Here is a 27,589-nt window from a genome sequence, read left to right as displayed (position 1 = left end):
ACAATTTTTTCACCTCACCCCAACATGTTAACTTGAGATAAATCATCACGACTAATTATTTCGTGAGTATAAGACGTAGCATAGAAATTACAGAAGGGTCCGGTATTGTAAATTCTTGCCTTAATGAATAATAGGGGTGTGCGGGACAGAATTTTTTGGGTCGGGACGGGATCGGGACGGTAATTTTTTTAAATCCCGACATTCGGGACTGAAAAATTTGCAATTTCCCGACCAAGTCGGAAAATTTTCGGGACGGGAAATGTTCGAAATTTTCCGAAGCACTGGAAATTTAAGTCATTTTCACTTTAAGTGATTGTTTTTGCATTTCTAGAATAAAAATTTACAATTTTCGATAAGTTCCAAAAACTTACAATGCAGAAAACGTCGAGAATTAACGACTTTTTAAAGTGACCATTCGGTATTTCCCGACTGCTCGGGATCCCGAAAAGTCGGGAAGTCATTTCCCGAAGTCGGGATTGGGACGGTAATTTTTTTTCCCGATCCCGGTCCTGACTTTTCGGGATCCCGCACACCCCTAATGAATAACGTTGAGTCGTTTACTATTGATTATGTTATTTGAAGTCATACATGGTGTTGCTGTGAAGAGATAGATGTTGGTTGGTGATATATGCTGTATTTCCTGCAGTCTTTAACAATTTTGGTCCCATTTTATTTCCCTTTGTTGTTTTTGTATCACTTAACATTGAAAATATTCTTTCCGTTTCCACGTCAGAATGGGGCAATGTTAGCACTATTTTCGCGAGAGTGGAAATGTTTTCAAAAAAGAACGTGCCTTGAAAGTTTTTGGTAACCGATAACATGTTCCAAAATTCTGATGGAGACTTGTCAGTTAGTTCTTTTTTTTCCTCCTCGCTAAAGTATCCAGATAAACTAATACATAAAATGTAATTTTCCAAGATTGAAAAAAGTACCTACGATTTCCCTCATTTGGCAAAATCTGTCCCTACGTCCCTACGCGGGCGAAATTTAGTGAAAAGTCCCTATGCGTAGGGACATGTCCCTACGGTTGGCATCACTGCCGATACGTGCAGTTTGAAGCGCCCTCTCGCGGCTGACAACTCCCCCAACCTCCGATAAGTTGCCGGCGCTGTCGCGACAACTGAGGATAAAGTAGCGATGTCTAATCTAAGATTAGATGTCAGAAATAAGGTGCCAGAAATATTTGTATTTGGGAGGGCACCTTTTCCAGCATCCTTGCGACAAGGTACGTGCTTATTTCAATTGTAATTGTAACTGTAATTGTGAAAAGTGGAAACATTAGAAAACAAGCGGTTTCTGTTACGGACTTCCTGTAATGCAATTTGCCGGGACCTGTTGCATGAAGGGGCCGCCGAACGGCCGTCACTCTGGCGGTGAACGACTGAAATAACCTCCCTGTAGCTGTTTCCCAGGATGACTATGATGTACTATTCGATGAAAATATCTGGCCTAAAGGGGTATTAGTAACAAGGTTTTATGGCGAATTGAAAAATGACAATATAGTTGCCAACAAAAACAAAAGTGTATCTGATACAAATAGTAACAGTAAGTCTGGAGAAAACTCAACTTCAAAAAACTAAGTTTGTCTTTCCTTAGTAATAATATGATTAAATGTTTTTATCAGAATGTTAGAGGAATTAACACCAAATTTGAAACATTAGTAAGCAATATAAATATTGAAAATTATGACATAATTTTTCTTACAGAAAGTTGGTGTAAACAAGATAGAGATTATTTTATAGATTTAGATCCAATGTACAGGGTGATAAGAAAAGATAGAAACCTGGATTTAAACAAACAGAAATCTGGTGGTGGTTGTTGTCTTTTATTTATTAAAAACAAGGTTCAGTTTGTGATCTTGGAATCACCTTTTACAGAATTGGATGTAATTTGGGTAAAATTAATGTCAAATAATTCTGATCCAACCATAATAGGATTGCATTACTTGCCACCTGATTTAAACTGTGACTTGTTTGCAAACTACTTTGATTGGGTAGTTCAAGAGATGTTAATGAAACACAATAAAATAATTTTAGTTGGAGATTTTAATGCTGGTGGAATTGACTGGGCTACTGGAAATTTGTATTGCTCTAATTATTATGTTAAAAGAAAGGCTGAAAAAATTGTTGAAATCGCAACACTTTCTAATCTAATTCAGCACAATGTATCGTATGACCCTTCACTGCCTTTTAATGTTTTAGATCTTCTACTTACTAACATTTCCACTTGTAACATTAGTTTTAATGAACATCCTTTATCTAAAATTGATAAATTTCATCCACCGTTTTCATTTTATTTTGAATTGGATAGGTCTAAAAAAGACAATATAGATACAAGGGAAAATAATATTTATAGATGTCTTAATTTCGCCAGAGGTGATTATGTGAATGTTTATAATGAATTGTTGCATTTACCATATATGGTTGAAATATCTAATGATGTACAACAATCTGTTATGGAACTGACTAGAAATGTGTATGCAATATTAAAAAACAATATTCCTTCAAAAGTTAAAAGAACAAACAATCAACTGCCTTGGATGACAAGGAAACTAAAGAGAATGATCAATAAAAAGAGAAGGTATCATGATAAATTTAAACTTACAAATAAGTGTGTATATTACAGTACTTATTCCCAATTAAGGAAAGATGTTAAAAAGGAATATTCTAATGTAAAGGAGCATTACTACTCCTCCTTAGAAAACAATGTTAATGGTGACAAGAATGCTTTTTGGTTTCACTTTAATAGAAAGAAGAGAGAAAATACTATCACTGAAATTATTTATGATAATGATGTACTGTTCAATGAATATGATATTGCTAATGCTTTTAGTGAGCTTCTTCACAAATCTTTCTCAAAAAGAAGTCATGTAAATTTTAAAAATATTATTCTTCATTCATACACCAACTTAATTGATGTACCTGTTATATTGGAAAAGGATGTAAGTGATACAATTAACAAACTAAAAGGCAGGTCTTCAATAGGTCCTGATGGCATACCTAATTTTATTTTGAAAGCAAACAAAGATGTTTTTGTACCATTGTTAACTAAAATTTACAACATGTCACTTACTTCTGGAATATTTCCAGATATCTGGAAAAATGTGTTTATTGTACCTGTAACTAAAAACAAAGATGGGAAAGCCAATGATCTTAATAATTATAGACCAATTACTATATTAAATTCCATGGCAAAGGTTTTTGAACACATAATTGCTGACTATTTGTCTTTTTCTTTTAAACAATATATTGATGGAAATCAGCATGGATTTTTTAGAAAAAGGTCTACTATCACAAATTTATTGGTTTTAATAGACTCTCTTAAATCTAACATTAGGAAGCAATCCCAGACCGATATTTTATTTATTGACTTGGCTAAAGCCTTTGATAGTGTCAGCCATCAGTTATTAATTTACAAACTCGACCAAATGGGATTATCACCACGATTTCTGAAATGGTTTTCCAACTTTTTAGTAAATAGAAGTTTCTCTGTTAAGATTGGTGAAACAAATTCTTCTAAACAAGAAATACTTTGTGGAGTACCTCAAGGGTCGCCACTCGGCCCAATTCTGTTCGCTGTTTTTATCAATGATGTTACATTATGTTTTAAATCTAGCACATGTTTACTATATGCAGATGATATAAAAATTTTTAAGAGTATTTTAACAAATAATGATGTCGCTCAACTTCAGGCTGATCTCGATAGAATGACATATTGGTGCAAGATTAATGAAATGGAAATTAACTTGAAAAAGTGTAAAGTTTTAAGATGTACTAAGAAAGTGCATTATATAGTCTCAAACTATTTTATTTATGAAAATAAAATCCAAGTGTGCGACAGTCATAAAGACTTAGGAATAGTAATAGACTCCTCTCTCATATTTGATGAGCACATTTCAGAAATTTGCAAAAGAGCAAAGAGAATGCTTGGTTATATATTTTTCTCATGGAAAGTTTTTAAAAAGGAAGATACCTTAATATTCCTGTATAAAACGATAGTTCGTCCTATTCTTGAATATGCAAATGAATTATGGTTTCTGACTGCAACCAGTCACCTTCAAAAAGTTGAATCAGTTCAAAAACTTTTTATCAGGTTATTATGCACAAAGTTTAAAAAAAATTACTATGACCAACATTACTCTGAATGGTTATCACAGTTGAATATGTTTTCCTTAGAAGAAAGAAGAAAAATGAAAAGGTTAAATTTTGTAGAGAAGATATTAAATTTCCAAGTTGACAGTGAATACTTTTTGAAAAATATAGCTTATAAAATTCCCAGATATTCACATAGGTATATCTCAATTCTCACATGCCTAAACAAGGCAAGAGGTTTAGTAGCTGATCTTCTTGAAACCTACAATTTGAATTTATGTTGATGTATAAAATTGTAGGATCTACTGTTTTATTTTATAATTATGTATTCAATTTTTTAATTTTGTATAACACAGTGGTTGTTTAATCGTTATCATCACTTCAATAAATATGATCATTATTATTATTAGAACAATACACAGTTAATTGCAATATTATATAACAATAAACAATTATTAGTATCAGAGATATAATAGATCTCATTGAAAACTGTAACTTGAAGTGTAAATGTGCTAACTTGTTATGTTATTCTGCAGCTTATGTATTTTATTCGTGTAACTTTGTACTTTTGTATTTGACTTAGTGCTGTATTAGGTTTCATACTGTGCTCAACACTTAAAATAAACTATTATTATTATTATTATTATTATTATATCAGCTATTAATTTACAAACTCGACCAAATGGGATTATCACCACGATTTCTGAAATGGTTTTCCAATTTTTTAGTAAATAGAAGTTTCTCTGTTAAGATTGGTGAAACAACTTCTTCTAAAAAAGAAATACTTTGTGGAGTACCTCAAGGGTCGCCACTTGGTCCAATTCTGTTCGCTGTTTTTATCAATGATGTTACATTATGTTTTAAATCTAGCACATGTTTACTATATGCAGATGATATAAAAATTTTTAAGAGTATTTTAACAAATAATGATGTCGCTCAACTTCAGGCTGATCTCGATAGAATGACATTTTGGTGCAAGATTAATGAAATGGAAATTAACTTGAGAAAGTGTAAAGTTTTAAGATGTACTAAGAAAGTTCATTATATAGTCTCAAACTATTTTATTTATGAAAATAAAATCCAAGTGTGCGACAGTCATAAAGACTTAGGAATAGTAATAGACTCCTCTCTCATATTTGATGAGCACATTTCAGAAATTTGCAAAAGAGCAAAGAGAATGCTTGGTTATATATTTTTCTCATGGAAAGTTTTTAAAAAGAAAGATACCTTAATATTCCTGTATAAAACGATAGTTCGTCCTATTCTTGAATATGCAAATGAATTATGGTTTTCGACTGCAACCAGTCACCTTCAAAAAGTTGAATCAGTTCAAAAACTTTTTATCAGGTTATTATGCACAAAGTTTAAAAAAAATTACTATGACCAACATTACTCTGAATGGTTATCACAGTTGAATATGTTTTCCTTAGAAGAAAGAAGAAAAATGAGAAGGTTAAATTTTGTAGAGAAGATATTAAATTTCCAAGTTGACAGTGAATACTTTTTGAATAATATAGCTTATAAAATTCCCAGATATTCCCATAGGTATATCTCAATTCTCACATGCCTAAACAAGGCAAGAGGTTTAGTAGCTGATCTTGTTGAAACCTACAATTTGAATTTATGTTGATGTATAAAATTGTAGGATCCACTGTTTTATTTTATAATTATGTATTCAATTTTTTAATTTTGTATAACATAGTGGTTGTTTAATCGTTATCATCACTTCAATAAATATGATCATTATTATTATTAGAACAATACACAGTTAATTGCACAATATTATATAACAATAAACAATTATTAGTATCAGAGATATAATGGATCTCATTGAAAACTGTAACTTGAGGTGTGGATATGCTAACTTGTTATGTTATGTTATTCTGCAGCTTATGTATTTTATTCGTGTAACTTTGTGCTTTTGTATTTGTATTTGACTTAGTGCTGTATAAGGTTTCATACCGTGCTCAACACTTAAAATAAACGATTATTATTATATTATATACAGCCTTTACCACTATCATAAAATCATTATTGTTTGTATAAAAATACAATTAATTTTAAATGTATTTGCATAAGTTATAACGAACATATTTACCGGCTTTTCTTGAGACCTGGGGGAGACACAGGTTGTTCAGATCACACATTATAACGCAGGTTCAGTCCAGATTTGCCTGTCTTTGCATACAGTTGACTTGATACTCAAAATTAACGGCTTTGTTTTGTAGGCCTAGACCCTTACGGGCTGTAGAGCCACGGGATATATTATTATTATTATTATTATTACTATATACATAAATAAACGTAGTATCTTACAATCAGATTATTATTATTATTATTATTATACAGAGCTTTTACCACCATCATAAATTCATTATTGTTTGCATAAAAACAAAATTCATTTTATATGTTTTTGGATATGTTATGAACGAACATATTTAACGCCGTTTCGTTGACACCTGGAGGAGGCTCATAGTGGTTCGGATCCCACATTAAAACTACAGGTCCAGTCCCGATTAGCCTGCCTGTGCATAAAGTGGATTTGAAACTCAAACTTAAACTTGACGGCTTTTTGATGTAGTCCCCGACAATAATAATTGGATACTTAGATCCTGAAGTTGTTATGGGTGTTGCCTAATTCTAAGGCGATACATTGATGTCAATAGCAAATTTTCAATGGCAACTTCTACCACCACCGTAGTGTTAGGCAACACACATTACTACGCTGGTAAAAAACAGAGGAGTAAGCCAGAACTGCATACATAACCCAGCAAACTGTGCAACTATGATGTATATTTGCGCTCAATGGGCCTTGCTGTAACAATCCACGCTGTTAATAGGTGTGTCTCATCTACGTCACAAACTGTTGCATTCTGGTTTCGAGCAGCCATGATTGAGGCCACTTCTTACGGAATTCAAGCGGGCGGGCGGGAGATACTAACACAGACAACCGTGATTTAAAACAAACGTGCAGTTGGTGTAGATGTAATGAACGCTACGTGGTGGATGTCTCTTTGCAAACAACAAATAAAATTGGCCGCAAACATGGCGGCTGCGCGCATCCTAACGTCACATGAAACCCACCTACAGACATTGAAACAGTTATAAAAGAAATGAAGATGTATTTTGTTCTTCAGATGTTGTTAAAGAAAACTGTTCGCTGATTCACAAGCGTAACTAACCTTTAATTTATAAACTCGAATTGTTGTTATTATTATGTAATGAGGTTTCTTTAAGTTTTTAAATCTTTTTCAAATAAAATTCATGTAAATGGACAATCTAACTTACAGAAAAAATAATACACGTATACGTTTGTTATAAGGGTGTCATTCAACCGAAAGCAATGTTTCAAAATTTTTGAATTATATAAAGCATCGGTGTTACAAAAATACAGTGTACTGCATGTTTATGGACATGGTTGATTGTCTTTTCACAAATCAAGAAATATACTTCAGGTGATATTTAGTCTTGAACAAATAAACTGCAAAGTCATTTGTAAGGCTACCGGCTTACCTTGAATCATAGGCATTTTTCAAACCAAGGTTGTACTACATACGGTCACGGACAAGGATGCGTTGTAACTACATATAAGAAATGTATTTTCTCTCATCAAACTCTTCATACGATGTCTCCCTTAATAACATACACAGTCTTTATAAATGTGCAGATTTTGAAGTGGCATAAGTAAGAACGATTGTGATTTAATTTCAAATTCTTCACCCGATCATCACACAATATTCTAAGTTTGTGTAGCATTTTTTTGCCGCTGTGTGGCAGTAGCGTCTGTTGCGTTAAGAACTTGAAGTCCAATAGGTTCTAAAACAGTTCTTACAGCTACATATCCATTTACTAATTTATAAAAAAATTATGTAATCTAATAATCAGAAAGTTGGTTTGTTCAACTTGTATATTCTATCCATTAACTGTAATACTATCTAAAGCTCGTAGATAACAACTTTGGAATTACAAATTTCAATAGTACAAGCGTCCTCTTGCTTGCGTATGAGCAAAAAAGAGTGGTTGGACTCTGGAATGTTGAATGTCTTTGTCCTGTCATACGACTGCTCTCTTACCTCTTCACCGGCTTGAACTTGTTGCACGAGGTAATTAATCTAATTGCCACATAAAGTGATGAAGATACAAGAGACATCGAAAGCAAAATATCTCCCTCCCCCATCCTCGGAATCCTTCTCAATAACCAAGTCCACCATTATCTCTTAATTAATTACTTAGGAATCCAGGTCGTATTTCCCAGAGTGGGGATGACCTGCTTGCATTATGGTGTTGGGTTTATGAAGAAGCATTCTGAGAATGTGATTACTTCTTTCAGAGTCTCTCCCTTCATTTTCGTTGCATAAATCCTGGTATGGGATGTATCGTCACGATTACTACGTAGTTCTGTGGTAGTACTTCCAAGAAGTTTCCTAAAGAAAGAGCTGAACCAATTAAAAGTGGACGTGTCTGGATGCAAAAGTGCGCTATAAAGTTACACTAAGATCCATTAAGTAACCACTACCACCTATATTGTGTTGGAAATTTTATGTCTGAGGATTGATAGAGTCCAAGATACTAGTCAATATTGTTAGGTTTCTTACAGGTCGGAAATGTGTAAGTTAATCTCTTCCGCAATTCTCCATCCACCGCAGGAAAGAAGTGCTTTTAGAAAAATTAAAAAATGTAAGCTTCTTGAATTTTCTCTCAATTTCATATTTCAGCTTTAAAATAATGTTGAAAAGTTATTTTTTTTTTAGGAAAAACAAGGCCATTTTTCGTGGGGATTTCTTATTCGTGATTTGTAATTCAAACACAAACAAAAGAAATCTACGACTTCTCATACGATCTTTTTACTAAAAGGAAGACGTATGAATGTTCTAGGTTATAGTCCTAGTGTGGGCCTGGGCGTTTCAGCATAGACCCCTTCCCTCCATTTCATCTAATCATAATTCATCTTCATCGCTGCAATTAGGCAAAAGTGCCAGAAAAGCGCCATAAAAAAAGAAACATATGAAGTGCTCTAAATTCGATTTTTGTATTAGTATTTGCTATGTAATTACCTTTTAAAAAATGGAAGTAACACCTATTTTTTTTAATGTTTGAGAATACTTGATATGCAATCTGTATCCATTCTAAGATTGTATTTTTTCTTTTCTTTTTACAGGCTCGTTTATTTATTTATTTACATTTTACTTGGGATTACCGCTAAGCAATTTTCCCATATCTATATATGTACTGTACATAAACTTACATTTTTTAGTACATTATTATTAAAATATACTATGAACATATTTTTTTCTATTAAATAGTTAAACCACATTTTCTAAAAAAAGATAACAATATATATCCAACTGTAAGGTTAGGTTCACAAATCAAAGATTCCAAACACTGAGGAAAAGGAATTTCACAGTTTATAAGAGTTTTATAGAATGTCTCTCTTTCTTGTGTGTATCTATTACACTCAAATAGGATATGGTGTATATCTTCCTTGTTGCCACATGTACAGTTTGGGTTTTGTACAATCCGGATCTTTTGTAAATGACTTTTAGTAGTTGTATGTCCTGACCTAATACGATTTAGTAATACTATCACATTCCGTGAACCTTGAACTTTTGTAAACCAAGGCCTCATTCTATTGAAATCAGCTATCCTCTGATAAAAGCTGCCTGCATTTTGAAATTCACCTTTGCACCATTCCGTCCAGTTTTCCTTCAACTTTTTCTTCACCCTCGGTAGAAGGTCTGTGTACCAGGTTTTCAGCTCCAGTACAGGTTGAATTACCCTAGCTTGTTTTGCATACAAATCTGCCATATCATTTCCTAAATTTTGACAATGTGCTTTAACCCAGGTTAAATGAATTATCTTTCCCCTGCTCCTTAAATTTTGTAAAGTTTTTACACAGTTTATAATGTATGGGGAGCATTTAAATAATAAATCATAATTGGACTGAATTGAATATAATACACTTTTGGAATCCGTTAATATTCATATATTTTTTTCTTGCAATTTATATGTATAAATTAGTGCTTGGTAAATTGCATAAGCTTCAGCTGTAAAAATGGAAAAATCTTCCGGTAAATGTATCATAATTGATTCCTTCTTCTGTACATCATAAACAGCACATCCTACATTTTGACTACTTTTTGAACCGTCTGTATATATAAAGTAATAATCTTTCCATCTTTCCATGTAATCATATTTTGTATATTGTTCAGGAAAATAAATATCTCTATATTCACAAACAGGAAAATCTAAAGTATATATGGGCTTACTCCTTACTTTCAATAATTTTTGATGATCCTCATAGTACTCATTATATAATTGCACCCATCCTATATCTTCGCAGTTATTAATTTTGCCTTACAGGCTCGTTGAAGACACGAGTCAGGACTATTCGCCTGGAAGAAACCAATAGGATAGAAGCGGTGACGAGTAAGTAAATGACTTCCTAATTAGATTGATTCCAAATTTAGCAATCAGCAAAGTAATCTTCATGGTCAAGGTAATAATTCAAAATCATATAAATCAAAGTCCAAAGTGCAAGGGCATTATGAAGGAAGTTTTTGTTCGTTTTGTGGGAAGCAAGGACATAATTATTTGAAATGTTATAAAAGGATTAACATTGAACGCAGAAAATCCACAAATTATGAACTCAATAACAAATTTGTTGCTCATACAACTGAGTTAGAATCCGCACCTAACTCTGAAGCTAGTCCAACAAACACAGCTGCAACTCAAGATTTATTTATTGCCACTATTTTTACGCATTCTAATGATACTCAAATCAACTTTAATAGTAAAGTTGATAAAGAAGAAATCGTGGATCATGCATCCAAACTTCAATCATCACAACATGTGGTCAACGATTCGGAAAATGATATAAAAGTGTGTACAAGGGAACTAGATTCCAACATTAACCAGCGCTCATATTTAATAGATATTAATGTACATGGTCATGAAGCCAAGTTTGAGATTGACACTGGATCCTATGCATCTGTAGCTAGTGAAGATTTTTATCAAAAGTTTTTGCATAATGTACAAATGTCTGAACCTAACTGTACATTGAAAGGTGCTGATAATAATGTAATACCTTTACTGGGAAAAGTTAATGTGAATGTTGCGTGGATAAATCAGTTCTATTGTCTAGATTTGTACATAATTAACTGTCATTTAGAATATCCGCTTTTAGGAAGAAGTTGGATTCAAATTATGATACCCAAGTTACATTGTGAGTTGACTGAAATTTGTGCAAGGGGAACTTGTTCTCCGCAATCTGATATTATTGCACACAATGTCACAGGAAATAATGCAATGAACTCTGATGTTCGTAATGTCAAGCATATATTAAATAAATGTGACAATTGTATAAAAACTAATAATGTACAAGGGATCGTTGATATTATAAAGGAAGAATTTCATTCTACATTAGATGGCGATTTAAGCTTGCCTATAAAAGATTTTAGAGCTGATATTCCATTAAAACCTGACGCAACTCCAATTTTTAAGAGATTTTACAATGTACCTTATGGAATTAAAGATAAAGTAAAATCAGAATTGGATAAATTGGTAGAAAATGGCATTTATGAAAAAGTCAATACTAGTGAATGGGCCAGTCCGATGGTTGTCATTAAAAAGAAAAATGGAGATTTACGCATTTGTTGCGATCTAAAAAGTACATTGAACAAATATGTAGAAAATGCTTCTTATCCCCTACCACTGTTAGAGGATATTTTCCAGAAAGTTAGAGGAAATGCCGTATTTGTTAGTTTGGATTTGCAAAAAGCTTATTGGCAAATAGCTTTGAGTGAAAAGCAAAAAGGTTGCTTGTAATGAACACGCCATGGGGATTATTACAACACACAAGATTACCGTTTGGAGTTAAAATTTCGTCTCAAATATTTCAGAGAGTAATTGAACAGATATTGCAAGGTCTGCATTATATAATTCCATATCAAGACGATATTCTAATTTGTGGATCTGGACTGAATGAAACGGTTAGCAGATGTATTGAGGTCATGCACAGGTTAGCACAATATAACGTGAAGGTTAATTTGGAAAAGTGCAAGTTCTTTAAATCATCCATTCAATACTTAGGATATGAACTCTCTGCGGAAGGAATTAAACCATGCCAGTGCAAGATTGAAGCATTGCTTAATTGTCCACGTCCGCATGACGTGAAGGAATTGAAGTCGTTTTTGGGAGGCATGAATTTTTTTCGAAGGTGCATTCCAAATATGACTATACTGATTCCAGCCTTGTACAATTTATTAAAGAAGAATGTGCATTGGAATTGGAGTGATGACTGTGAAAGTCAGTTCAAAAAGGTTAAAGAAGCACTGCAGTCATCCGAAACTTTAATTCCGTTTGATCCTAGCAAGGATACAGTAATCACATGTGACGCTTCGAGCTATGGACTAGGAGCTCAGATGTGCCATAGAATTAATGGGGAATTGAAAACAATAAAATGTGCATCTACTACTCTTTCGCAACATGAAATGGCTTATCCTCATCATGAAAAGGAAGCTCTTTCAATTATATTTGCTGTGAAGAGATTTAGAAAATATATTTATGGAAAGCAATTTCAAATATGGACTGATTCACTACCCGCCAAACAACTACTTCAATATGGAAAGGCTATACCCATTATGGCTTCATCCAGGATTCAACGTTGGTGTTTGTTCTTGGCTAATTATGAATATGAAATTGTGTACAAGAAGAATGTTGAAGTAGCGGATCTGTAATATATTAGTACACAAGCAAATCTTTGAAATGCAAAATGAATTCCTGTTCTGCCAGATTCAACAGTTCTTTAATTCAAAGACATTATACAATTATATTTTGTTATTTAGTTGTGAGCATAATCTGAAAAGAATGTCGTATGTGTGACGCTTGTTGCGTGGATGGTCTGTATGGTTTGTAAGTCCTTTGAAGTTGTCAAAATGTGCGTGGGGACGGATTGTGTTTTGTCTTGTATAAATGGAGTTCATTGTGGTTTGTTGAATGGAGTTTTGTGATTAATTAAATGATGTTGATTTATGCGTGCATATCATTTATAATGTGTTCGACGCCTTGTGTGAGATCTGCGTGTGTTTCAAGTACACGACGGATGTCCTCCCTTCCAATCTGCAGAATTTTGGTTTTATGTCTTTACTTCTTTTAACCATAACCACTCAAATTCAAGAAATATTGTGAGATGAATGAAGAAAATTCTGTTGTGCTACTCTGTTCAATTTTGATGTTATTTTGTTTGTTATTCGTTACTATAGTGACTGTAGAAATTGGTTAATATACTAATTTTGTTAAGTAACATTTGAAAAGTTAATTTTATTTAAAATATTGCAACAAACTGCTCCACACCGGGGACAGTTGCAACGGACTGTTTGCGAATCTTCTGAGCTCCTACCCTGATCATCTTCGTGCTGTGAAAGAAGCAAATGGCAGACATACTAACTTTTAATTTTGTTTTTGTGGCCGCAGTTGTCGTGGGGAGCATTTGGTGTTTCCGTGATTTTTTTATTGTTGTTGCTTTTTACTGTGGACACCTGGCAAGGGGTTATTTCCCACCCTGTATTTGTCTTGTGTAGTATCGGTGGTGTGTATGTATGTGTCTTGTGTTGTAGTTGTGCTGTCTAGTATGTTTGTGTAGTAGTTGTGCTGTCTAGTAGGTTTGTTTTGCGTAGTAGTTGTGCTGTCTAATTTGTTTGTGTTTGTCTTGTGTAGTAGTTGTGGTGTGTTTGTGTTTATATTGTGTTATAGTTGTGAAGTGTTTGTGTGTGTCTTGTGTAGTAGTTGTGCTGTCTAATGTGTTTGTGTTTGTCTTGTGTAGTAGTTCCTCCATTCATATTGGGGGTTAGGCGTAGAGCTGACAACTCTGCACTGTAAAAAGCCATGTCAAGAATCAGCAATATAAGGGCATGGATGTTCCCAAGGTAAAATATTCCGGAGGTAAAATAGTCCCCCGTTCGGATCTCCGGGTGGGGACTACTTTGGGAGGTCCCTGGACTAAGGATAAGATCTACGTTAGGAATAAGAATAATATTAAATTAGGCACCTGGAATGTTCTGAGCCTTTACCGGCCTGGGGCATTTCAGTGTACAGTTAATGAGATAGTCAAGTATAAATTAGATGTAGTAGCTGTCCAGGAAGTTAGGTGGCCAGGAGAAGGGAATTGTAAAACTAAAAATTATACTTTTTTCTATGGTGGTACTGAAAATCATAATTTTGGAACAGGCTTTTTCATAAATAATAGAATTATCTCGGCTCTTAAAACAATAGAATTTATTAATGATAGGATATCATATGCAGTTTTACAGGGTAGGTGGTGTAAAATTATTTTAATAAACATACATGCACCAACGGAAGATAAAGATGATAATACTAAAGATGATTTTTATACAGAGTTAGAACAGGTCTTTGATAAATTTTCTCAGTATGATATGAAAATTCTGTTAGGTGACTGTAATGCACAGATTGGGAAAGAAGAGACATTTAAACCTACGATTGGTAAAGAAAGCCTTCATGAATTAAGTAATGATAATGGTATAAGATTGATTACTTTTGCAACCTCAAAGAATTTAATTGTGAAAAGTACCACTTTTAAACATAAAGATATCCATAAATATACCTGGTCTTCTCCAGATGGTAAAACTCATAATCAGATAGATCATATTCTCATTGATAAGAGAAGGCATACTAGTATAATTGACGTTCGTACACATAGAGGTGCTGACTGTGCCAGTGACCATTATTTAGTAATTGCTAAATTAAGAGAAAGACTCTCAGTGATAAATCATAAGCAACAAAATCTAAAAGTTCTAAAATTTGATACAGGAAAGTTTACTGATGAAAGAATGAAGAAAGATTACCAAATTAAACTGTCCAATAGATTTGATGTTTTGCAGGATTTAAATGATGATGAAAATATAAATGAAACAGACGTAAATAAGAATTGGGAGCACATACGTAATGCAATAGAATCAGCAGCTAAAGAAAGTATAGGATACCATAAACCGAGAAAAAGTAAGCCATGGTTTGATAATGAATGTCATAATCTAATAGAAATAAGAAATCAGGCTAGACTTAGGTGGTTAAATAACTCTGATGATACAAATCTAAACAATTATAATAGAATAAAGCGAGAAGTTAACCGCACGTTTAGAAGTAAAAAAAGAGATTACTTGAAAAGCAAAATTAACGAAATTGAAACAAACAGCAAAAATAAAAATATCAGAGATTTATGTAAAGGTGTAAATGAGTTTAGAAAGGGGTGGCAACCTAAAGTAAACTTGATAAAAGATAAAGACGGTGATTTTCTAGATGACCCAAGCGATATTCTAAATAGATGGAAGAACTACTTTAATGACCTTTTAAATGTCCATGTAGGAGATAAATCAGAAGTGAATGAAGTACACACAGCAGAACCTTTAGTCCCAGAACCTAACTTGACTGAAGTTAAAGATGCTATTAAAAGGCTAAAGAATAACAAAGCACCTGGCATTGATTTAATACCAGCTGAGTTAATTAAATATGGTGGAAATTCATTAATTTGTCAAATTCATAAATTAATTTGTTTAATATGGAATAAAGAAGAAATCCCTCAACAGTGGAAAGAATCAATAATTGTTCCTGTGTTTAAAAAAGGTGATAAAATGAACTGCAATAATTACCGTGGAATTTCTCTACTCTCAACAACATATAAAATATTATCTAACATTCTTTTAACAAGACTAACCCCATATGCTAATGAAATTATAGGTGATTATCAATGTGGATTTAAGCGCAACAGATCAACTACAGATCAAATTTTTCACATCAGACAGACACTTGAAAAAAAGTGGGAATATAATCAAAATGTCCATCAGCTATTCATTGATTTCAAAAAAGCATATGATTCTGTCAAAAGAGATAAATTATATAATATATTAGTAGAGTTTGGAATACCTAAGAAGCTTGTTAGTATGATAAAAATATGCACCAGTGAAACAGAAAGTAAAATTCGTGTGGGTATTAATATGTCTGACAAATTTACAATTCATGATGGGTTAAAACAAGGAGATGCATTATCTCCATTGCTCTTTAATTTTGCCTTAGAATATGCTGTTAGGAAGATAAACGAAACTAAAGAAGGACTAAAATTAAATGGTGTGACTCAGTTGTTAGCATATGCAGATGATGTAGACTTACTGGGGGATGATGTGAATACAATTAAGAATAATGCTAAAATATTTTTCAAAACTGCTAAAGAGATAGGTTTGGAAGTTAACAAAGAGAAAACTAAATATATGCTTACAGGCCGAAACCAAGTGTTAGGTAATAATCAAAATCTAATTATTGATAACAACTCGTTTGAAACAGTTTCCAAATTCAAATACTTAGGAGTAATATTAACAAATGAAAATTATATTAAAGAGGAAATAAAAAGTAGGCTTAATTCAGGAAATGCATGTTACTTCTCTCTTCATAAACTTTTGTCTTCTCGTTTAATATCTAAGAATCTAAAAGTTAAAATATACAAAACCGTAATTTTGCCTGTAGCATTATATGGGTGTGAAACTTGGTCCCTTACATTGAAAGAGGAACATAAATTGAGAGTATTTGAAAATAGGATCCTTAGGAAAATATTTGGACCTAAAAGGGATGAGGAGACAGGTGAGTGGAGAAGGTTCCATAAATTTAGAACTACATAATTTGTATTCATGTCCAGACATTATTAGAATAATTAAATCAAGAAGACTTAGGTGGGCAGGCCATGTGGCACGAATGGGAGAGGAAAGAGGAGTTTTCAGGATTCTTGTTGGGAAACCTGATGGTAAGAGACCAGTAGGAAGGCCAAGACGAAGATGGAGGGACAACGTCGAGATGGACCTAAGGGAAATCGGTAGGGATGGAAAAGAGTATATAGATCTTGCTCAAGATAGGGACAGATGGAAGGCCTGTGTTGCTGCAGCCATGAACCTTCGGGTTTAAGAAGGCTAGAGAGTTAGTTAGTTAGTTAGTTAGTTAGTTAATTAAACCAATAAAACAGCGATTCAGTGCTGGAGGCAAGGTGAATACATAGAGACGAGTTCATGAGGTTGTTGTGAGCTGTGATTGGCTTACGAGAAATTACGTCAAGTGGGGATGCGTGAGGATTTTATAAGTAAAAACACAATCACGCAATTGATTTCATGAAATATGGAACAGACTTAGAGCAAAATGAACAATATAATAAAAATGATTTGTACTAATACACGAAATCATTCATTCAGATGAAGTGGAAGACCACGATTGTCTACAAGTTGTTACTTTGACGTCTAAAAAGTGAGAACTAAGCAAATTAAAGCATGGCCATACATGCACGATGTGCACAAAAGTAAGCATTCGATATACTGATGCATGAATGATATACTACAGTTATGCTCTTCAGAAAAATAATTAGGTTTTTGTCTTTTATTGCTTCAAAGCATAAAATAAAGGAAAAAGTTATAGTCATATTAACAATGTTTCGCAATAAATTTTCCACATTACATATTTATGTCTATCAAAGTCACTAAACACAGAAAAAAGCTGCAGAACTCTTACGACACAACGAATATAGTCGAAAGTTTCCGAACACCGACGAAAGTATCTGATCAACTACACTCGAAATGGAGAATATGGAGGGAATTTTTTTTAAAAATATATATATTTCGCTCTATTAAACCCAAGGATAAAACTTTTTAAGTATATACGATGCTTGGAATCACGTCTTCTCTACTGTCCAACCAACACTAAAGTTGTTCAGTTTTTTCAAAAATACTCGTGTTGAACTACCTTGACAAAGACAAAGGTTCTCCCTCTCCTGTTTCACTGTACACCCCTTCCTCTCTCGTCTGCGGATTGGCTAAAAGGCTTCGGAGATCGTTTGATAATGAAAGCCCATCCTTGTATCGGAATGTTTCGTGGTCTAGTTTTTTTCCCCAGCCCTTGTGCCTAATAACGCCCACCATTCACTGCATCCAGGACAGAGCAATTCCATTTCGACCCTTGTTGAGCGCCAAGAGGGAGAAGGATTAAAGCCTGAAGTACTTCATGAAATGGGGATTCATTATTGTAGAAACGTCACATACTTTTCTCGTTTTTTTTTCCAGAATGATCCTTAGCGATATCAAGGGCGTGCCTTCAGAGAGGTTTTGGTATAAGCCCCAGAAAAAATTGAAAACGGTACTTTTCGGAGCAAAGCATGGGAAATTAGGTTTCTATGTTCATTGCTTTTAAATGACAATACTGTGTGTGCGTGTTGGATTGAATTTAAATGTATTTATTTAAGCGTTGTGAACAGATTAATACTTTCATAAGATGTGTATTTCATACACGTGCGTAGTACAGATAATATCCATAATCATTAAAGGAATTTTAAAGGTATTTAGCTACATGATTTCACATTATTTTATCTTCTTATTTAGCGTCTTTTTCCTGTTAGCTACATTAAAGAAAAGTAATAATAATAATAATAATAATTAAATTCTTGTCCAACTTAATATCTTTCTTTTCCCTGTTTTCCTCTTTTCCTATATTCTTTCTCTCTCCTTCTTGCTTTGTTTGTCTTTTTGCTTTGTCTTTCCCCTCATCATTTCTAGTTTTCGTTTTCGTTTCTGTCTTGCCCCCTCTCTCTGTCTCTTTCTACCGTTCTTTCCCCTCTGTTTCTCTTTTCTTTCTCTCTCTCTTTTTCTACCTTTCTCTTTCTTTCTATTCCCGTCGTTTTCTTTCTCTCTCTTTCTTATTTCTTTTTCCTCTGTTTTTGTCTTTCTTTCTCTCTGTCCCTTTCTTTCTACCTTCCTTTTACCTCTGTTTCTGTCTTCTCTTTCTCTCTCTTTTCTTCTTCTACTGTCATGCCTCTGCTTCTCTTTTTCTCTCTTTCTATTCTACTGCCTTTGTACTTTATCAATTTTTTTTTCCTTCTTGTGAATTGTTTCTAGACAAGCGTGTTCATAAATCCACATTAGAAAGTCTTACAACTCAAGTCAACATTACAACATTTTTGTTTGTCACAGGATGTGACGACAACCAACCTGCCACAGATGTCAAATCACAACCTATTCGTATATACCAAGATGATTGCCCCATTATTTCAGATACATTATCTTTGTTGTTTAATGTGTACACACTTACTTTGTTGTTCAATGGGTTTGTAATTTGCTTCAGTAAGCATTTTTTAAAAAAATGTACCTAGTATTTGCCAATCAGTTAGTAAAGAATTAGGTGATGCATATGTAATGATAGCGATGTACTGATAAATATATTTTATGCTATCATCGAGACTTTACGTTCGAAGACAACTGTACTTATTTCTAAGTTCATTTGTAAACGTATATTTTTCCCTTCTGGGAAGACCCCCCCCCCCCGAGCGAATTCTATTTCAGGACGAGGTTAAACGCTGTCAGTCATGTCTGTGCCAAACTGCTGCAATAAATTAATCGTGACAATCTCTTTTGAATCGAACTATCACTAGCTAGATTAGAAATGACAGAATAGAGCTTTACTTCAGGTAGTTCTTTTTGATCCGAAGTATGGTTATCCCCACTTCATATTGTTATTTTCGCGGCGTTTTTCGCGTTAAAATGGAAAATTCGGTGTTATTCTGAAAAATTACATAATTCACGTTATTTCGCGATGTGAGTAAGCTTACTGAGTACCTGTTTATTTATGCTGCATACCATTAATATACCAACCGCATTGTTCTTCTACTTTGCTATTAGGTAATATTTTGCGCAGCACCTCGTTCAAGAAAACCCTTTAAAAGTTGGTGGTGCGAATTTTAGTAATGTAAATTACATTCCGTGCCCTTGCACCTAAAAATCAAACTAACTAACTCTCTAGCCTTCTTCATGGCTGCAGCAATACAGGCCTTCCATCTGTCCCTATCTTGAGCAAGATCTATATACTCTTTTCTACCCCTACCGATTTCTTTTAAATCCATCTCAACGTTGTCCCTCCATCTTCGTCTTGGTCTTCCTAGAGGTCTCTTACCATCAGGTTTTCCAACAAGAATCCTGTAAACTCCTCTTTCCTCTCCCATTCGTGACACATGGCCTGCCTGCCTAAGTCTTATTGATTTAATTATTCTAATAATATGTGGACATGAATATAAATTATTTAGTTCTAAATTATGCAACCTTCTCCACTCGCCTGTCTCCTCATTCCTTTTAGGTCCAAAGATTTTCCTAAGGATCTTATTTTTAAATGCTCTCAATTTATGTTCCTCTTTCAATGTAAGGGACCAAGTTTCACACCTATATAATACTACAGGCAAAATTACTGTTTTGTATATTTCAACTTTTAGTTTTTTTAGATATTAAACGAGAAGACAAAAGTTTATGAAGAGAAAAGTAACATGCATTTCCTGAATTAAGCCTACTTTTTATTTCCTCTTTAATATAATTTTCATTTGTTAATATTACTCCTACGTATATGAATTTAGAAACTGTTTCAAACGAGTTGTTATCAATAATTAGATTTTGATTATTACCTAACACTTGGTTTCGGCCTGTAATCATATATTTAGTTTTCTTTTTGTTAACTTCCAAACCTATCTCTTTAGCAGTTTTGAAAAATATTTTAGCATTATTCTTAATTACATTTATATCTTCCCCTAATAAGTCTACATCATCACCATATGCTAACAACTGAGTCACACCATTTAATTTTAGTCCTGCATTAGTTTCTTTTACCTTCCTAACAGCATATTCTAAGGCAAAATTAGAGCAATGGAGATAATGCATCTCCTTGTTTTAACCCATCATGAATTGTAAATTTGTCAGACATATTAATACCCACACGAATTTTACTTTCTGTTTCACTGGTGCATACTTTTATCATATTAACAAGCTTCTTAGTTATTCCAAACTCGACTAATATATTATATAATTTATCTCTTTTGACCGAATCATATGCTTTTTTGAAATCAATGAATCGCTGATGGACACTTTGATTATATTCCCACTTTTTCTCAAGTGTTTGTCTGATGTGAAAAATTTGATCTGTAGTTGATCTGTTACGTTTAAATCCACATTGATAATCACCTATAATTTCATTAGCATATGGGGTTAGTCTTGTTAAAAGAATGTTAGATAATATTTTATATGTTGTTGTGAGTAGAGAAATTCCACGGTAATTATTGCAGTTCATTTTATCACTTTTTTTAAACACAGGAACAATTATGGATTGTCTCCACTGTTAAGGGATTTCTTCTTTATTCCATATTAAACAAATTAATTTATGAATTTGGCATATTAACGAATTTCCACCATATTCAATTAACTCAGCTGGTATTAAATCAATGCCAGGTGCTTTGTTATTCTTTAGCCTTTTAATAGCATCTTTAACTTCAGTCAAGTTAGGTTCTGGAACTAAAAGTTTTGCTGTGTGCACTTCATTTACTTCTGATTTATCTCCTACATGAACATTTAAAAGGTCATTAAAGTAGTTCTTCCATCTATTTAGAATATCGCTTGGGTCAGCAAGAAAATCACCGTCTTTATATTTTATCAAGTTTACTTTAGGTTGCCACCCCTTTCTAAATTCATTTACACCTTTACATAAAAACCTAACTTTCTGAATTTTGAAAACTCTAACATCGATTAAGCGGTTCATTCTTTGAGATAAGTAGGCCTAATTATAATTTCATAGGATTCGAACCTCTGCCCCCTCCATCCTTTTCGTGACGCCAATGCTTCCACATGGCCCCCACGTGCTTGTACTCATAGAGGCTACAAAGTTCCTCTGCAGACCTTTCTCATCTACAACCCTATCTTCGATAACACGTAGCTCGTGTTTTATTCCTTAATTCTATAAACGTGAAGGGCCATTGAGCTATTAACGCCCGTTTATTCGCCGTATTATCGTTAAAAAACGGACATAATCTTCAATTTATTTCGCCAGAAACTTTCTGCACGTTGTTTGCTGTCTGTTCTGACAGCCCCAGGAGCGAACCTGTTGCTTCTTGTAACTTCCGAGGGAGAGGGAGTTGATGATATCGATTTCGTTTTACGCATCCCAGTGATCATGTCCCCGCCTGCTGTAGGGTTGTGAATGAGGCCACGGGTGTGAGGAAAGAGGTGGAAATAAATGAAACGAGAATCGCAGGAGGTGGAAATTCGAAAAAGAGAAAAACTCTCAGATAAGGAATCATCACCAACGAAGTTGCCTTTTCAAACAGTGTCGAACCCTGACTTAACATTCGCTTGCAGTGATGGCACCAGAATGAGTGAGAGGGGTAGAGTTGGCAGACACCATATCAAAAAGAGCGTGTATTTATGAAGTTTTTTAACTTGTTCTGAGAGTCGGCATTGTTGCAGACAAACGAGGCTCCGGCGTCTGGTCTCCCAGCCAGTATTATCCTCTGTGGTGCCCACAGGGAGCTGACTGCCATCAAAATTTATTGGGGGGGGATTCTTTCTTTCAAATAGACTAATATTCAAGAAACAGGTATATATCATTCTAAAATATATTTAATGTGCGATAAGGCGGGGGGAGTGGAGAAAATGGATGTATGAGGCTTTGCGGATATTAAGGTCGAACTCGAAAAATACAAGTTGCGGGAATCAGCAGTTTTCCAAAAGTCTGTAATATTTCAAAGCTGTCCTATTATTTCTAAGCAAAATTCAGAGTCAGTGGCGTGCCCAGGATTTTCGAAAGGGAGGGGTTATGTACACTTTTTCTGGTAGTCAGCCCTCATTTCGCCATCTTCTCCTACCTTTGATGTTCTTTTTTTAGGAGTACTGAGCCAAAGGAGGGGGTTATAACCCCCACCAATCCCCCCTTGGGCACGCCACTGTTCAGAGTACTAGATGCGAGGCAGACTCCTGTCAGACGTTGCATGAGTTCCTACAGTCTTCAATGTATATGATACAACAATTTAAGAATAGTCGACCTTTGTCGAGTTCTCCTCTAATATCCGCAATGTCTCATATTTCCTTTAGCTCGTTCCAAGTCATTTTTGATACTAGCTGTACCAAATTTAATGATGAAGAAAAGGAAGAATTTGAGAAGGGGTCAGATCAAATAAAGTGTTCAGTAAGGATTAAGAAAGTGACTTTCAGTAATATGATAGCAGTAGAATCGTTGTCGTAATTCAGTATTTTATGGGGATTATGACAATCGAGGGGTGGGGGATTGGGCGCCTTTGTATATATATATATATATATATATATATATATATATATATACATGGGATATACAGTCCTACATGTCCATACATGGTCAATCGGAGTAATTATTATAATAACAACAATCAATAGCAACAGCATTTGTTGGATATGTATGTTGTGTCCTGTCCATGTGCATGATTGTCCTTTCATCAATTTCATCTTCTCACCTTTCATCTTCATCCTCCAGAGTTCGAATCCCGGCCTGGGCATGGGTGTTTCTTGAGAATCTTTCTTCATTAATTTCATCATATCATATTTCATCCCCATCTTCGTGATTAGCGAAAAGTGGCAGAAAACCGAAGTTTAGTGTTTTAAGTCCACTTTATGAACAGTAAGGCTAATCGTTTAAACTGGAATCCGAACCACCATGTGCCTCGACCGGGTATCGAACCCGCGACCCCTTGATTACAAGGCGACGACGCTACCACTGCGCCATCGAGAAGGCCCGACATGTTGGATGCCAACGTGCAACAGCTGAGTGTATATCCGACGGAAAAGATAATAGAGGTAAATTTTTCATAATTATGTCTATTCACTCTACTTTACCACAATGTGTGAAGTTCAAGAATTAAGACAAAAGCAACAATAAGTAGGCAACAGATTCCACTTCGTATAAATACAATTCAATTCCTTACAAAGACGTAAAGAAAGGACGAGAATTGCGGTATAAAACTTTCCTATGTTTATCTTCTTCGCCGATTGTGCATACATATTGTACGAAAGTGGTTATATTTGGAAAATGTTTGAAACAATTCAAGGCCTGTTGGGTGAATCGGAAAGATTGTCATCTATCGCACTGTTTCTTTCTCTTGCTTACATAATGGCCTCGTACTTAGTCAATTTTGGGTACAATTATCACTCGCGCAAAGTTCTACGTCACAGGGTGAAATCGAAGCCTTGAAGGTGAAGAGAGATGGCTTAATAGACACTTCCAACTCGGCCACGGGGAGCTCGAAATGTCAATAGATCCAATGGCGTTTGGAGACAAGGATCTCAAACAGATTCCATTCTGTCAGTTCATTTGTGTGCAAGAGAATCGCGTGGGTGGGTGTCTTTCTGTTCCCATGAACAGGTCGAAATAGAGTGTGTTCCAAACCAGGGAGTCTGTTTTCGAAATTTGAATTTCTGACCCCATTCTTGTTAGGTGCTCAACCTGGGCCTCCGAGATACTACTAACCTCGATAAGCTAAAAAGCCTGATGACGTCAAAAGATTGGTCCTTTCGTTTGGGGATATACTTGTCTTAATGAGCTAGCAGATCGAAAAAGAATTTGTGTCAAGTTTTTATTTCCAGAGTAAGAATAATAATTATAATCGTAAATTAAAAATTATTATATTCTGATCAATTACATCATACAATTGTCATACAAAACTCAGTTATACGTTAATGAAAAATGTATGTGTGTGAGGCCCTTATTATGTCGAAACCCTGGCTGGACCCATAATTAATAATCTGAAGAAAGAAAACACATATACAGGGTGCTCGGAAATTCCCCTTACAAACTCCTAGGGCTAGTGGGGTGTAAGGGGTACCTTCCACGTAGGCGCCCAAAAGTCAACCTCACTTCCACGTAGTGCACCCTGGAATAAACACTAACGAGGCTCTGGCGACTGGCACTATGGCCAGTATAATTTTGTGTGTGTTGTCCTGTTTTTTGTCCTTGTGTGTGCTGAGTGCCCATTTACAGCCTCAGCTTTTAACAGAAGTCAGAAGATTTTAAGATTTTTAGTTATGCAACGTTAGAGTTGTTATTTGTAATGATAAGGGGCTGCACCCCGTATAATGTGACGGGAGCAAAATAGCCTAAGTGCTGACGCTCCCAAAATTTTAACTTCAAATTCAAATTCAAATCCTAGGGCTAGTAGAGGGGACTGAGTAGACAATATTTGGAATAGGAACCCATGTCCGGAAATGCACCGTTTCCATGCTACAACCATGACAATGTGTCGGAAGTGCCTGTGTTGGTATGCAACCGGGTAGGCAGTACATGACGTCAGAAGATCACCTGATGGCACGTGACGTCTACCCTGCCGCGTTATCCAGCCAGGCTAACGGGTGCCGCGTACTTGATCTTCCTACAGGAAGTATTGGCCCTGTTCTTGGATGCTGTGCCATTGAACGTCCGTCAGCAACTGTGGTTTCAGCACGATGGCGCACCGCCTCACTTTACACGTGACGTTCGGACACATCTTAACCGAAGATTCGGGCAAAGATGGATAGGCCGAGGTGATCCAACCGCGTGGCCCCCACGATCGCCGGATTTAACGCCATTGGACTATTTCTTGTGGGTTCGTATGAAGAGTATGGTGTACGAGACTCATGTAGAGACAGAAGAAGATCTGCTGGCACGAGTTCTGGTCGCTGCACAAGAAACTAACGGGACACCGGTGTGATGGAGCGAGTGTACCGGAAAATGATTCGTCGTATAATGTGTGCAACGTTGGTGGTCGTCATATTGAGCCACTGTTGTAGTTGAGCAGTGCCGTATGCGACACATCCAGTGCATAAGACAGAAACTAATTGTTGCGTTCCACTGTCGACACAAGTGTTATTGTGATCAATGAATAGTACGTTTCTTTGTTATTCCCTTGGCATTGTTACCAAATAAATTTGTTTGTATTATGTACTGTCACACATCATTCAATTGTGTACCTTACGTAACACCTCATTTGACATGTTGTAATAAATGATTACACTTTAGACCATTAGGTGATCTTCGGAAGTCATGTACTGCCTACCCGGTTGCATACCAACACAGGCACATCCGACACATTGTCATGGTTGTAGCACGGAAAAGGAACGTCTCCGGACATGGGTTCCTATTCCAAATATTGTCTACTCAGTCCCCTCTACTAGCCCTAAGAGTTTGTAAGGGGAATTTCCGAGCACCCTGTATATATATATATCAGCGTCGTAAGTAGCCAATTAATTAAATATTTGAGACACTAAAAACTTGTTTATGTGAATTTGATGCGATCACTCCCAATTCGGATAAACGAAATTTCGCATAGTTCCTATAGTATTTATTAAACATGTACATTAAAGATTACGGTGAATATCATATAATAAATTATAATATAACCATCTCTAAAATCGAATCATATCAAGGCTTACGAATCCGTTTTTCAGTGTTTGCAGAACCAAGGCGATTTAATCATTGAAATAACGAATGATCTTTCATCAGTGAAAAAGCATTCACGTGTCGTATTGTTTAAGCTGGCAAATTGAAACGAACGTACTAATTACGTAATGCCATTTTTTGTTTAGAAATCATACTACAGGGATAGTACAGAAACTAGATATATTTTCGGAGATTCGAGAAGCCAAAACTAGGCTCTGGTTTTAAGGGGGCTACAGCCCCGGTCCTCCACTGGGGAAAATTATTTGAAAAAGAGCCACAAAATGTAAAAAAAAAAAAAAAAAAATACTTATTTAATGTAAACATCTGGTATAATTAGGCCTAAAAATTATAACTGAAATTAAATATAGGGTTGCCTAGGACCTGAACAAGTTCATCATTTGAAAGTTGAGACGAGAATCACGTCTAAAACTATCCTTATATTGAGTTTCACTGGTTGGCGGTTCAAAGAAATTTCAGGACAATACAGCTTCATTCAAGCCTACGTGCTTTTACCTTGTCCTCTGGCTATATTTTTCAGGTACAAAGTTTCGCGCTACAATCTTGATTCTCACTTAACATAACAGACTGCTTGTTTAGCCACTCTTTAGATTTCCCGAGAACTTTCTCTCTTGAGAGTCATTCAGCGACCGAGCCTGAGAATTTATCGCTCCTAAAGCTTTCCGTTGGAAGATAAGTTGCGAGACTTAAGCACAAAAGACAGGACGGCTGATAAATTTCAGTAACTTGATTGTTATCTGACGTTATGCAACGTCACAGCTCGCCATTCATGGGCAACTAACTTTTACTACGCTTTCATCCGTTTAGGTACGTCTTTCTTCGGCTACGTCACCGGATATGACTAGATGATTCTGTTCGGTTTTGTATTAGAACAATATACCGCAGTTTTGCAAAAAGTCTTTTAAAAGCAGCGTGCACAAATATTTTGTTTTGTATTCATAAGTAAATTAACAAAATGACACAATATTTGATGAAAAAAGTTTAACGAATAGCCAGCTATATAGTATAATGTACAGTCAACGGCAAAAAAAAATGGGACACGTAGAGCCTGAAATACTAGCTTCCTTGCATTATGTGAGTTGCCTACCTCTACTACGAGAAGTGGATTTTAATAGCATATTTCCAATGGCAACGTCTACCACAGCCGTGGTTCCATTTTTTTGCCGGTGACTGTACAAATATTTCCGTTGTTGACAGCA

General features: G+C 35.0%; 1 protein-coding gene across 1 annotated transcript in view; it reads right to left on the bottom strand.

Moving 5' to 3' along the window:
* LOC145982987 (uncharacterized) overlaps positions 1–7,718 on the bottom strand; it is a 58,587-nt gene extending 50,869 nt beyond the window's left edge. Inside the window, exon 1 of the mRNA XM_083116268.1 lies at positions 7,605–7,718. The gene's annotated coding sequence lies outside the window, so the exon portion shown is untranslated. The remainder of the gene's footprint in view (positions 1–7,604) is intronic.
* Between the last annotated feature and the right edge of the window lie 19,871 nt (positions 7,719–27,589).

The sequence above is a fragment of the Lepisma saccharinum genome, unplaced genomic scaffold (assembly GCF_977018435.1).
Source record: "Lepisma saccharinum unplaced genomic scaffold, izLepSacc3.1 HAP1_SCAFFOLD_519, whole genome shotgun sequence".
Lineage (NCBI taxonomy): Eukaryota > Metazoa > Arthropoda > Insecta > Zygentoma > Lepismatidae > Lepisma > Lepisma saccharinum.
Note: the sequence above shows the minus strand (reverse complement) of the source record. Positions and strands in the feature narration are given on the sequence as shown.